The sequence below is a fragment of the Orussus abietinus genome, unplaced genomic scaffold (genome assembly GCF_000612105.2).
Source record: "Orussus abietinus isolate OABI.00-Male unplaced genomic scaffold, Oabi_2.0 scaffold358, whole genome shotgun sequence".
Taxonomy (NCBI): domain Eukaryota; kingdom Metazoa; phylum Arthropoda; class Insecta; order Hymenoptera; family Orussidae; genus Orussus; species Orussus abietinus.
The window spans coordinates 43,893-58,606 of NW_019394899.1; the positions used below are offsets into that span (position 1 = coordinate 43,893).

The 14,714-nt window shown below is 50.8% G+C and overlaps 1 protein-coding gene across 5 annotated transcripts in view; it reads right to left on the reverse strand.

The window, feature by feature from the left end:
• The window catches only part of LOC105701571 (protein tramtrack, alpha isoform), a 51,606-nt gene extending 38,292 nt beyond the window's left edge, over window positions 1-13,314 (reverse strand). For 2 of the 5 annotated variants that reach the window (XM_012428811.2, XM_012428460.2), the window contains exon 1: window positions 13,014-13,314. The gene's annotated coding sequence lies outside the window, so the exon portion shown is untranslated. Of the gene's footprint in view, window positions 1-4,060; window positions 4,300-11,595; window positions 11,806-13,013 lie in introns of those variants that run through there. The other 3 variants (XM_012428898.2, XM_012428545.2, XM_012428721.2) reach the window with 3 other exon arrangements.
• Window positions 13,315-14,714: the final 1,400 nt, after the last annotated feature.

Sequence of the window (14,714 nt, forward strand, 5' to 3'; positions counted from 1 at the left end):
ATCGGATTGCCGCGCCTAAGGCGCCATTTTAAAATGCATAAGCATAAAGTAATGCATAAAAAAAATCCCATGAACTTGAAATTCGTACAACTGCGCTGTTACGTACGTGAGACAACGTTTTGTTTACTGTTAACCGTTGATATCGTCAACTTTGAAGGCAGGCGCGTGTCCTGTAGCGTTACCTTCCTTGGCTTATTGCCGTTTTCTTTTTATCCAGGTGTTAGGCTTATGTTGAAAGACCTTCACACCCACCCATAGGAGGGAAAAATTGGCCGGGCAAATTCCCGAGCATCGACTCCATGTTAAATTCTCTGTAATTTCATTGACCAGTTCTTACCGTTATGCTTACGCGAAATATCTCCGAAGGCCTTAACCGTTGCAGCTATTCTTATGGTTACCTTACGCGAGGTAAGTGTGAAGTCCTTAAAGACCCGTTCTCCCGGCGCGTTTTTAAACGCTGTTAATTCATGACACACCTACATTGCATTCGCGAACATGCACGGGCATTGCCCGTAAAAAGCATGGAAACCATGCGAACCGTGCATGTAAATTGCACGGACCAATGTGAACGGGCCTTAAGTCGTATCCTAACGCTACGCGTGTGTTCTCCGAATATACAAAAAGAGACAACTCGAAGTCTCGCAAAGCTAGAACTCCCAGAGATTACGGATACCTAGAACTCCCGACGAATATTCGACAAAATATCTGAAGACCCAAATAGCAAATGACAACGTTTACCTCGCATCACAATGGCGGACAGATTTAAGGTGAAGTGAAACACGTCGAGGAACTTGATCGACGTCGATAAAGAAAATATTTCTAAATGCCTACGTTGCCGACGTTCGTTTTTATATCGACAGCTATATTGAATTATATTGAGTATTGTACAAAATGGCGTACTCCACCTGTCGTTTTCGTACAATAATTATAAAGAAATCAAAGTAAAACTCCAAAAATCCTTTGGATTCATGCTTTCTGGGGCCCTAATTCACTGCAGAGGGACCCCCTGCGCCATCTGTGATTTCCAGGTGAATTAAATTTTCACTCCGAGACCTGGTATTACCATCGTTTTAGCAAAGAAGCGCATACAACACTTTTTTTGCCTTTATCCCGTTAAAATGCGAGTTTATCGATTACCAGAGTGTTCTAAATTGTCGTAAAATTGTCCTGACCCTTTCGATTCTCATATCAGAGCCTTCGATAATTGTATATTGATCGAAATATGAGAGCTCGACGCCATTTTGGTTCTGGTCTGGACTGAGTTAAAAAATTTGTTTGAAAAATCCAAATTTTGAATGTGTCAGGACAATTCTTAGATGATCAGGAGTGATGTGTCAAAGTTTCGGACAGTTTGGTCTGATACCCTTAAAAAAAAGTGTTGTATTCGAATCGACTGATTTGAAAGGGGTTTCACTTCACCGTAATAGAAGTAACAAAATTCCAGCGCACTGTCCCGCTAACGACATAACATATAAGCGCAAATATGCGCCCGGAGAAAAAATACCCCCGTTGGAAATTCCATATTTAAAATGTCAACGGTATTTCTTAAATTCCACGTATATCCGTAATTTCCGCCCGCTCGGACTTGACTAATTGCTTGATTTTATCCACGATATTACAGAATGGGAGCAGAAAAAAGAAAATATGGAAAAATGATAAACGCGCTGGAAGGATCCCGATGGGAGGCGATAGGCACGGTGGCGTGGATAAATTGTCAAAGAGCGAGATACGCCCTACGAGATTCCGGCGGAAAAGCTATCTCCGAAAACCCTAACCTCTACGTCCCCTCAGGGGCGAGCTCGCCTGGCTCGGTAGTGAGAAAAAAACCTCGTGTGCGCTCGCTGACACCCCTCTTCGATATTCGATAAATTCGATACCCATACCCAGACAAGGGAGGGGTATCGGAGAGAGAGAGAGAGGAGAGAAAAAAAGAAAAAAGTTGAACGGATCGGAGGCGTCGCGTCGCTCCGTTGCACGAGGCACCCAACGATCGACAGACTCTGGCTAGTACCACGGAGTAGGGGGCACAACCACGCACATTAATGCTCGCGAGAACCCAATTATCAGGCTTCGATTATCCACCTCGAATCCGATAAACCGAGTTTGGCACTCGTTTTTTTACTCCACCGCGGGATCGTTTCATACGCAATCGCGTGTACCTTTGCACGCGAACGCGTTGCATTAGTTACACTCGTGACAGTTTTCGGATACCGATATTGGGAGGCGTCGTATAAACGCCGATCCGGTGCATGACGACTGCGACAACGAGACCAATCGTTAAATAAATTTTCTCCCGCGATATCGTTCCGGTCCTCCCCTCGGTCGACGGGAAATCTGTTTACCAATCGCCGTTGATTCATACTCCGCACAATTTCTCTACCGAATCGAGGCATCATTCTCTACCTTTTTCGTCGATTTAAACCAAAATGCCCCAGGAATTTATATCCTATTCTGACAACCCGTCGAATTGACGGATCGTTCGCAAAGAGGGCAATTTATGCGAACAATCGAAGCAAGTTTACCGTCACGAGGAGTACTTTGGATTTTCCCTTTAGCATTCTCTGATAACGCACGATTTTTGGAGCTTTACATTCGTTGCTCGAGTTTCTCGAAATATCGATCACGGCGGTTCTACATGTTTCGCGATCGTAAATTCTGATCTCTCATCCGAAGAGTCCGAAGAGAGATCATTGGATTGCTTACTTTAGGACAGGTGTCGGCACGATACACCCGCCTTATCTTTTAGATTGGTAGTGCCGATTGTAGATATTGTTGAAAGTCTTAAGGTGAAGTGAAACCACCTTCAAATCAGTCGATTCGAATACAACACCTTTTTTTAAGGGTATTATACTAAACTGTCCGAAACTTTGACACGTCACTTCTGATCATCTAAGAATTGTCCTGACACATTCAAAATTTGGAATTTTCAAAAAAATTTTTTAACTCACCCCAAACCAGAACCAAAATGGCGTCGATCTCTCATATTTCGATCAGTATATAATTATCGAAGGCTCTGATATGAGAATCGAAAGGGTCAGGACAATTTTACGACAATTTAGAACACTTTGATAGTCGATAAACTCACATTTGAACGGGATAAAGGCAAAAAAAGTGTTGTATGCGCTTCTATGCCAAAACGATGGTAATACGAGGTCTCGGAGTGAAAATGTAATTGACCTGGAAATCACAGATGGCGCAGGGGGTACCACTGCAGTCAATTAGGGCCCCAGAAAGCATGAATCCAGAGGATTTCTGGAGTTTTACTTCAATTTCTTTATAATTATTATACGAAAACGGCAGGTGGAATATGCCATTTGGTACAATACCCAATATAATTCGACACAGCTGTCGATATAAAAACGAACGTCGGCAACGTAGGCATTTAGAAAAATCTTCTTTATCGACGTTGATCAAGTTCCTCGACGTGTTTCACTTCACCTTAACAGGATATCTGAAATAGTTCGTAAGATCGCTCACGTTTCACGTGACCGGTTGCCGACATATCCTCTTCGTGATCGATACTCAAAATTGAATTACAAGCCGAGTCTCGTGGTTACCGATAGATCGTGTTTACGTTTATTACATGCTTACTCTCACACGATTTTTTTTTTATTGCGTAACTCGTGTACTGCTTGACCCCTTCAACACCCTTAACCATCGCGACGCCCTGAGCAATATTATCAGTTAAAAAGAAATATTTTACCCCGACATCTTTAATTCAATCCCTTAGTTTCCCACTTTTCTTCGTGTTTACGTTTATTACATGCTTACTTTCACGCGATTTTTTTTTTATTGCGTAACTCGTGTACTGCTTGACCCCTTCAGCACCCTTAACCATCGCGACGCCCTGAGCAATATTATCAGTTAAAAAGAAATATTTACCCCGACATCTTTAATTCAATCCCTTAGTTTCCCACTTTTCTGCGACGAGTAATCTCGTGAAGTAGTTTCGCATAACATCGCAATTACGTCGCACAATAATCGGAGCTTCACGACTGAGAAACTCGTTACACCCGGAAATAAACGTCAAACACCTTTACCTTATTCCTTAAATACGTACTTCGGGGTCATAAACATATTCCAAGTGATTCCTTGAAAAGTCGCCACTTCCGACAAATCCTTCCGACTTCGGTAACGGAGAGACTCGACTCGACCCACTTTGGAGTAAACGTCACTGGTAGGTAAATTTATCGTACCGATAAGCCTATTACTACTAATAAGGGTTTATCGGAGTTATTCCCCGAGGAAGACCGATAAGTTAGCCGAGAGTCGGACAAAATAGTCCTAGCTTAAGGTGAAGTGAAACCACCTTCAAATCAGTCGATTCGAATACAACACTTTTTTTTAAGGGTATTAAACCAAACTGTCCGAAACTTTGACACATCACTCCTGATCAACTAAGAATTATCCAGACACATTAAAAATTTGGATTTTTCAAAAAAATTTATTTACTCAGCCCAGACCAGAACCAAAATGGCGTCGATCGATTTTGATATGAGAAACGAAAAGGTCAGGGCAATTTTACGACAAATTAGAACACTCTGGTAATCGATAAACTCGCATTTGAACGGGATAAAGGCAAAAAAAGTGTTGTATACGCTTCTATGCCAAAGCGATGGTAATACGAGGTCTCGGAGTGAAAATTGAATTGACCTGGAAATCACAGATGGCGCAGGGGGTCCCTCCGCAGTCAATCAGGGCCCCAGAAGGCATGAATCCAGAGGATTTCTGGAGTTTTACTTCGATTTCTTTATAATTATTGTACAAAAACGACAGGTGAAATATGCCATTTGGTACAATACCCAATATAATTCAACCAAGCTGTCAATATAAAAACGAACCTCGGCAACGTAGGCATTTAGAAAAATCTTCTTTATCGACATTGATCAAGTTCCTCGAGGTGTTTCACATCACCTTAAGACGCGAACCGAATCGACTGGGTGCCGTTTAGGGATGAACGGGAGGTTAGGTGAAAGCTAGAAATAAGAAGAAAGAAAGAGAAGTAACGCGAACTAAGGTGTAGAGTAAAAATAAGAGGGATCCCCACTCGTTCTAACTCGAGCTCGCCATCGTCCGATCGGATCGACCGTCGATAACGACACTCCGCTAATTCTATTAGAAGTAACTGGTGCAGTATATTCGGTTTGAGAGGGAATTAATGCAGTCAAGTATACCCTGGTTCGTGTGTACGCGTACTTCCGGGCTAACCCATGGGTATAATTACCGACACGCGGGTTGATCCGGTCGGTGCACCGTCGAGGGTGCGGACGGGCTTTGACGGTATCGGGTGCATTTAGAAGAGAAAGACGGGGCAGTCAAAGCACCTGCATTCGCTCTGACCGTGCACTCGGAAAAGGGCCGCGATTATCAGCCCCTCCTAGAACCGAGCCCAATTTTCCCCATAGTCGTTAAAACTCCGTCGACCCTGCCCCCTTAAATTACGATTCCCCATCCGTTGAAATGCCTTTCCCGTGTGTCATCCTCTACGAACCCGGGGCCCCGAGCTCGCGACAAAATTAAGCGTTTCCCGTGTGAACGAGGGGCGGCACCGCTCGAGGAGGATTCGAGGAAACGCCGTGGAAAAGAGGGACCGGAAGCGGAATAAGTGGAAAGAGTGCGTCGAGAAGGGTGCAAACGCCGACTCTCGAAAAACGGAGAAACCGCGACTCTTGCGGGTCATCGAAGCCAGCACCCCCACCGTGTCCAGAATTACGAACTTCCGGTCGATATTTACAGACTATTTATGGACTCTTGAGTAGAAATATAAATCTTAGGCTCTCATTCTTCGCGAGATCTATTTTTTTGGGGTAGGGAGGCCCAGAATCAATGGGAGTTGGTACCATCCACCCCGGAAACGGTTGACCAAGGAGAAAAAGACAATTATGACAGGTTTATGGGTTCTACGAGGGACCGAAATTCGACTCTTTATGACGAATTGTCGAGTTAAACGACTCGAATGACTACCCGAATAAACAAATAACCCATGCAGGTAACTCGCATTCCTTCGCGCCAACTCGAGTTGCGATGACAAAAATGACTCGAGTCGACTCGAGTTCAACGAGTCGAAAAATTCGACTCGTCACCCTTAAGGTGAAGTGAAACACCCTTCAAATCAGTCGATACGAACACAACACTTTTTTTTAAGAATATCAGACCAAACTGTCCGAAACTTTGACACGTCACTCCTGATCATCTAAGAATTGTCCTGACGCATTGAAAACTTGGATTTTTCAAAAAAATTCTTTCATTCAGCCCAGACCAGAACCAAAATGGCGTCGAGTTCTCATATTTCCATCAATATACAATTATCTACGGCTCTGATATGAGAATCGAAAGGGTCAGGACAATTTTACGACAATTTAGAACACTCTGGTAATCGATAAACTCGCATTTTAACGGGATAAAGGCAAAAAAAGTGTAGCATGCGCTTCTATGCCAAAGCGATGGCAATACGAGGTCTCGGAGTGAAAATTTAATTGACCTGGAAATCACAGATGGCGCAGGGGGTCCCTCTGCAGTGAATTAGGGCCCCAGAAAGCATGAATCCAGAGGATTTCTGGAGTTTTACTTCGATTTCTTTACAATTATTGTGCGAAAACGACCGGTGGAGTATACCATTTGGTACCATACCCAATATAATTCGACCCAGCTGTCGATATAAAAACCAACGTCGACAACGTAGGCATTTAGAAAACTCTTCTTTATCGACGTCGATCAAGTTCCTCGAGGTGTTTCACTTCACCTTAATCTAGCTCCGCGAGCGCGTATATCGGCTCCAGCCAGCCCGGAACATCTTTTAAGGGGGGCGTTGCGAGGAAGCGTTCAATGGCCGCTTTCCATTTACGGACTCGAGGCGGCACACCTCGCGCGTCGTCTCTCCCTCTCCCTCTCCCTCCCTCGCCCGGTCCCTCTCTCGCCGCGACTCGCGCTTTAACCCGGCATAATGCCGGTAGCGCCGCGAGAAAAGGAATAACTCCGACGTTTAGACGCGCGATCGCTCCCTCGCCGACCCTACTCTAGGTATATTCGTCCTCGCCGAGTGTCCGACGCGTTAATGCGCGAGTTCTTATTCCGAGAAGAAATCCACCACCGGGCCAGTTAAGGTGAAGTGAAACACGTCGAGGAACTTGATCAACATCGATAAAGAAGACTTTTCTAAATGCCTACGTTGCCGACGTTCGTTTTTATATTGACAGCTTGGTCGAATTATATTGTGTATTGTACCAAATGGTATATTCCACCTGTCGTTTTCGTACAATAATCATAAAGAAATCGAAGTAAAACTCCAGAAATCCTCTGGATTCATGCCTTCTGGGGCCCTAATTCACTGCGGAGGGACCCCCTGCGCCATCTGTGATTTCCAGGTCAATTAAATGTTCACTCCGAGACCTCGTATTACCATCGTTTTAGCATAGAAGCGCATGCAACACTTTTTTTGCCCTTATCCCGTTCAAATGCGAGTTTATCGATTACCAGAGTGTTCTAAGTTGTCGTAAAATTGTCCTGACCCTTTCGATTCTCATATCAGAGCCTTCGATAATTGTATATCGATCGAAATATAAGAGCTCGACGCCATTTTGGTTCTGGTCTGGACTGAGTTAAAAAATTTGTTTGAAAAATCCAAATTCTCAATGTGTCAGGACAATTCTTAGATGACCAGGAGTGATGTGCCAAAGTTTCGGACAGTTCGGTCTAATACCCTTAAAAAAAAGTGTTGCATTCGAATCGACTGATTCGAAGAGGGTCTCACTTCACCTTAAAGGCGCAATCGCGAGCGCGTAGCTCGTCTTAACGCGCGGCTTATCGACGATTCCAGGGGCGTGCAATCACCGGACTCCGACTCGCGATTCCGCGTCCCTTTAGTCGTGAAATATCGTTGGCGTTACGGTAAACTCGAAGGAGGTTAAAATACGTAAGCTCCGGCGCTTTATGACACGTCGTAAATTCGATCGTCTGTACTTTTACTTGGTCACTTGAGGCCGCGCTAAGGGGGGATCTCTCTCGTGGCTCGTTAATGGAAAACGCTCGGCGGCACCGCGGCCAGTCCTATAAAGAGACCGCTTCGGAACGACCGACCAGCCCAGAACTGGAATTATGATTTTCATTCACTAGCCGTCTCCCATTCATCGATCCACCGAGAAACGAGATCCGAAAACGTAACCATGACAACTAGGCACAAACGACGCGGCCTCGGTAAGTTTCCTAACGAGTTCCAAATTCGATTTAACCGTCTCCCCCACCCCTCCTACCTCGAGAATCCAATTTCAATTCAACCTCGTAACAAAGAGCCATCGGTGAACCGTGATTTCCCACCATGACGCCACACTTCGCATGCGACGATCCCCCATTTTACTTGGTCGATATTTCAAAACGTTCGAAGAGTTCATTCCGACAATATTGGGAAAAAAAGAAAAAAAAAACGCGACCACGACCTCGTCAATGTAAAGCACATCGGACCTTCCATTTCTCGGTCCCAGGACCAACGTTACAATTCCATGACATATAATTTAACCAGTTATCTGTGATTGACAAGTATACTCGTCATGGAGAAGTGGCACGATTTTGTGTATTGACGAGTATACTCGTCATGCGTATACACTAGTGACCATTGGCTATTTAAATTTTAATTTTTGAGAAAAACAAAACATATTCTCAAATTTCAAGATGTTTAGAATATTTTGACGCCAGGCCGGAATAAAACAAACGAATAGAAAATATAAATAATTTGAGATAAACTCATGCGCCCCGTATGCACCGGCTGAAATAGCTTGCCACCTATTAGATATTATTTGTTTGAGTTCATATATATTATACAAAAAAAAAAAATAATGGAACGTTATCGCGAATGAATTTTTTGCTAGAATTTGTTGAGGACCCTATTGCATCGTATCCAATAACCCGGGAAAAATCGACACAAACTCGGCCATCTAGGCCTAATGTAACACAATTACTCGGGAATCACGTTCTGGATCATATACCCAGAACTTCGAACACAAAAAATCCTACCCGAAGGAGTGCACGTTGTTATAAGCGCAAGATCAGGAAAGAATCCCGTTACTGGTGTTCCATTTGCAAAGTCCCATTAAGTGTAACACCCTGTCTTGCCGAATACCACGCCACGGCAGGAATTTAAATTCTTGCTACCATATGCATTTAATATCTCTTGCGTTTTTCGTCCAATAAGTACGTAATATATGTTTAAGTTAACCAAATAAATATACATTAGTAATAAAATTGTCAATTTTAGAAAATAAACCCATCTTTCTGATCCAGTATCTTAACAGCGACACTTACTCTGTGATTGACGAGTATACTCGTCATCGCTCGATTTCGGGGACACATATAGGTGCGCGCTCGCAAAAGGGGGCGCCACAGCTAACAGGTTAAATATCGATATAACCAGAAAGCGGCATCGAATTCCTCGCTACCCACCGGACGAATCGTCAGTCCCCCCCCCCCCCCCCTTTCTTTCCTCCATCGGCGATAACTCTAGGAAACGTGTCCGGGGACCTTGCAGTTTCCACGCGAAGAGCCGCTCACGAGGGAGAGGGAGGCCTCTGGGTAAAGCTAAACTCGGTGCAGCCAGGGTGTCCCACGGTCCCGAGAGGGTGTTTCCCGTGTCGCCCCTCGGATTCCGTCTCCCGGCCGTCTCCCCGGTCGAGCACCCCTCTCCCGTCTCGACGACGGACGCGACCCCTCGCCCGTCCCCCGGGCCGACTCACCTGTGCGCGCCGATGCACCCTCTCGGCCATTAAGGAGCGCGCCCCCGCTAGGCACGTACCTGTAGTATCCTCCCCCTCCCCGCGGGCCGAGCGGCGCGCATCGTCGCCAAGCAGACGCGCAGGCGCGTGCGCGCGCACACGGGCGCGGGTGTCGCGTTTCTCCGCGTATCACGCGACGAGGGGAGGGAGACGGAGAGAGGGTGTGTAGGCTAGAGCGAGCGAGAGGGAGGGGGAGAGTTAGAAGTCATAGGGTCATATGTGGACACGAGCATCCGCGGGTGTGCGCGCGCACGTGTGTATACGGGCGGGTAGCACACGTCCGCACACGTACGCTCCCCGGCGTTCACTGACGTAACGCAACACGGTACCCTGGTTAAAGGGGGACGCGCCCGTTCCGCGCTCGCTGCTCCGCAGCCTCGCTATCGTCACGGTGGCGACTATTTTTCAGCCTCCTCGATACGATTAAACGCCAGGCCAGATGGGAAGACATCGGCTAGGCGAAAACTGTGCGGAGCTCCGATACCGTTATCAGGGTTCGTAGGGCCGGGACGAGAAATTCCCAAGGAAAATCCCCGGCCACGTTTGGCGGCCCGCTTGTTACCAAGGGGCACCTTTTCGACCGAAGGATGGGCCGGACTTTTTACGAGGGCCTGCCACGACTCGGATCTGAGTTTTTGACCTCGACAAAATAGATATTTAATCAATGAATATAACTGTTGGGAATTACTGCGAGCAAGTCGATGGATGCAATTGTTCCGCGGTGCAGAGAAATTTGGCCAAAAAGGGACGGGAGAAGCAAAATTATATCGGTTAGTTGCATCGAGTAAAATAACGTCTTCGTTCGTGCCGCGTCGTAGCGCCGTCGGGCCAATCGAATTTCTCTCTTTGCGAGTATCTCGCGAATACTCGCGCCCATTGTTCGAGAGGAAGAAACATTCATTCAACCGTCCGAGGGGCTTCCAGACGTAAAGGATAAAAGTAGAACTATTATTTCGCTCCACGTGGACAACGGCTTCGAGAAATAATTCGCATAGCCGGACACCTCGTCAACAGGAAACGCGTTCCTTCTCCGCGCATTGCGTCACCGTTACGCGAGTCGTCATTACGTCGCCATGGCGATGCTCATTTTTTTAACCTTCCGACAAGCTACGATAGCCATGAAATTTCTCGAAAACCAGTTCCGACGTCACGGAACCGTCCTGCCGCGGGTATAAAATTCTCAGCAACGACCCACCTATCCGAGCACGCCAGGCAACCTAACCTAACACTCGCCGAATTACGATGGCGTCACCAGAATTAATCCTAGCGCCTAGCTCGATCGTCATGCCACGGGACACCCGCACATTTTTTACCCCTCGCTTGGCATAACGGCGACACGAATTTCCGTTAAAAAGGAAGCCTCGACACGTTCGGCTCACCGGAATTTCACGCTATCTCGAGATCGCGAGCGGCGACTCGGAACCCATGGACTGGTTAAAACGCGAAGGAAAAAAAAAGAAAAAAAAAGAAAAAAAACCCCTCGACATAGCCTGTCCACCCCGCGTATTCGCCGCGGCAGCCCGGGATTCTACATCTTCCCCGAGACGAGGTAGGTTCTCCTCCGAAGGGGCGCCTCTTGCATGCAACATTTACGATTACGGGTTCACATCCGTGGCCATCCGGTCGCCGAGTTAACGGTGCTACGTGCCCACTCGACGACGTACACCACTCCAAGGCGCACGCAACCCCGACCGACTCACGGCGCGCAAACGGAACTACCGGACACCTCCGAGACACATCAAGGTAGAAGGAAATCCCGCGAGGTTAGGGCGATACTCGGCAAGCGAAGAGAACAACAAACGAATGGGAGCAAAATAACGAAATCACAACCCACCACTATGCCGCCGAGTGGAGCCACAACGCGGAAGAGAGGTCCTCGGGGAGAGTTTTTCGGGAGCACGAACCACGTGGTCACGAAGACGCGAGGCGACTGACACGTGCGACGGAATCTTGGAGGGAAACCCTCGGCGGCCGCGTCCCCTCCGTGCCGTCCGACGTTCCCCGCGCTACTGGCCGCCACGGTGGACGACGGGGAGCGATCCGGGTCGCCTCCAGGATTCCCACGTCCGGTCGGGGTGCGAGGGTCGCGGGGTGACGTCAAGGACAGGAAGCGGACGATGTCGGTGGCGGGTCGGAGCGTGACGAGGACGACGGACAGGGGCGGGGAGGGAGGGTGGGGGCTCCGGGGTTTATCGGCGGCAGCGGCGCCCATGGACAGCGCCACGTTCACCGACTCGAGTCGCTACGCGTCGCTACACGCGCGCGGCGACACATCCAAGCGCGGCGGGAGGGTAGGGGGTAAGCAGGGTGGAGCAGGGTAAGAGGAAGGGTAGAGCGCCAGGGGTGGGGGCGGCAGGAGCAGTGAGAGGGAGCGGGAGGTGCGGCGGCGGCGGCGGCGGTGGTGGTGGTGGTGGTGGTGGTGGTGCTGGTGGTGTTGGTGGGACGGAAGAAGGGAGGCCTGGAGGGAGCGAGAGGAACGCATTTACGCAACCCTTTCTCGGCGAGGAAAAATCCAGGCAGAAACGCCCAACGTTTTTCTAAGAACTCGACCGGTCACGAGGATAACGGCGATCGCGACGACGTAGCCTCCCTTTATAGAGTCGGTGAAGTCGACCTGATCCGTTTAACCCTCACGGGTCAGGTGCGACTGGCGACACGCGGCCGCGTGTCCCGTGCGTGCCCGCGTTCCAGCTCTCGCTCGTCCTCGGGCTCTCTTTCTCGAAAGTGGCACACTTCCGCGAGTCCGAGCGTACGCACGAGTCGCCGTCCACGGCGTGCGCGATCGGCGATCGATCGGTCGAAAAGCGCTCGCCCGTTTCCTCGGCACTCGCGCGAGGACCCGAAGCGGGCGAAGGATCCGCGAGCGCGGGGTCACGGATTTTCCGGGGTTTCTCCCGAGTCGCTACACTCGCGGTTTCCGCCCGGTCGCTCCGTCTCGGAGCGAATATCGATTCGCATATCGCGCAGGGTAGCTTCGATAAATGGCAACGACCCTGGACGGTCGGTCGGGTTGGCCACGGCGGGCCAGCAGTGGCGGCGGGCGAGCGACGTATATTTTCACGTCGACCCGTCCCTCTCTCTCCCTCGTCGACTCGCTCTCTCCTTCTCTCTCTCTCTCTCCGTCTCTCTCTCTCTCGCCTCGCCGCCCGACTCGGGACCCACCCGGTTAATTCCCGGTTGACGACGTCGTCTCGACTCCGGATGGTTATTTCCCCGCGACGGTAACCGCTCCCTCCGGCACGGTCGACTTACCTTGTCATCCTCGGGGTGCGCCCTATCCTCTCGGGGTGAGCCTCCGCGGGGACGTGCGACTCGGCCGTGCAGCGCTAGGACGCCATGTCAGCAAGTCGAGGCAGACAGTCGGGAGAGACGGCCCGGGCCCCCGGGAGCCGAGAATTCCTGGTGCGCCACCGCACGGTCGTTACGGAACCTCGCCTACGCCCGGCGAGCGAGCGGCCGATCTCTTCCGTTCACGGCCCCTTCACCGCTTCGCCGCGCTCGCGACACCCGTCCGTTCGCGCGCCCTCGTTCAACCGAACCACCGCGTTCGCAACCTCCCGCGATCCTACCACCGCGAGCGAGCGGCCGACCGACCGACCAAGCGCGCGCGCGCGTCGCTCCCGCTCTCCCCCTCCCTCCCGATCTACCCACCTACCCTCCTATCCGCCGCGTAACCCCTCCGCCTCGACGGCCACCCGCGCGCCCGTCCCCGCCGCCGCTGCCGCCGCCGCGTCGCTCGCTCGCTCGCCCTCCCTCTCCCTCGCGTGCGTGCCGCGGAACCGGCGGCTCTCTAGAATGCCGCCGCGACCCAACCTCTTTCTTCCAACCACCCTGCCGTGATAAGGCCGACTCCCTTCCTCCCCCGCCCATCCCGCGAGCCTCCGCGGCCACGTGCTCTCTCGGCCGGGGCCGGCTCGAGGGTGGCTCCGCCGCGGCCCGGCGCGTCCCCCGTTGCCAACTCGCGGTTCCTTCGCGGCAGCGCCGACGGCTCGCGACGTCGGAAGTTGGCAACGCTGCCCGAGTGGTAACGGCGCTCGCGCGCTCCGAGCACGTCGGGCGTCGTTTCGCGGCGCTCCCAGGGAGCGCCTGCCGGCCGCCGCCATCGACGGCGCGTCGTCCGCGAATCGCGGGACCTCGCGCGATCGCCTCGGCGCGATTCACCGAAAACGAAAGGAAGGGAGTCGCCCAACGGTCGGTCGGTCCCGTCGAGGCGAACGGGGTGCGCGCGCGCGCGCACGCGGTAGGCTCTCGCCCACGTGCGTGAGCGCACACGTGCGCGCGCGACGCTCCTCGGTACTGCGTAATCCGTAATCCTTACGGAGACGCGGCGAGGACGCCGGCCGCGACGCCCCTCTACCGCGTCTGGCGCGTCCTCTTCGCTGATGCGTTCGAAGTTAAACGTCGACCCAACAACGGATGATTTACCTCGTTCCCTTCCTTCGTTTAAGGAGGGATTGGCATCGAACGTTAATTCCCGGATAAAAAGGAAAGAACGGGGTGTTATCGACCATCTGGACTCTCGGCTGCGGCGAATCGCTGCCCCTTCCTGAATTCTCCAGGTGCTCTCGCGGCTTCGAGATCAAAGGTTACGATGATTTAAAGATTCAGCGGGGCGCGGGTAATTAATATGGCGTCGTTCCTCCGACCCCCCTCTCTTTCTCCCTCGCTCGTATTTTTCGCAGGTAATTTTCCGACCGGTTTTCCCTGGAACGCGGACGACGGAGAGGAACGATCGAGGCGCGGTGGAAATCGCCGGAGATCGCCGGCGTCGCGCATACGCGGGGCGCTTTCGCACTCGCGGGGCGCGCATGCGCGGGATTTCGCGGCACTCTCTTGCCGCTGCTCGCGCGACTTAGCGAAACAAACGGTGGCAGACGGTACTCGGTGGCACCAGCGAGGCCAGTGCCGCGTTCGCGAGCCGCAAGCGGCGCTGCCCCCGACGGCCCGGGCTCC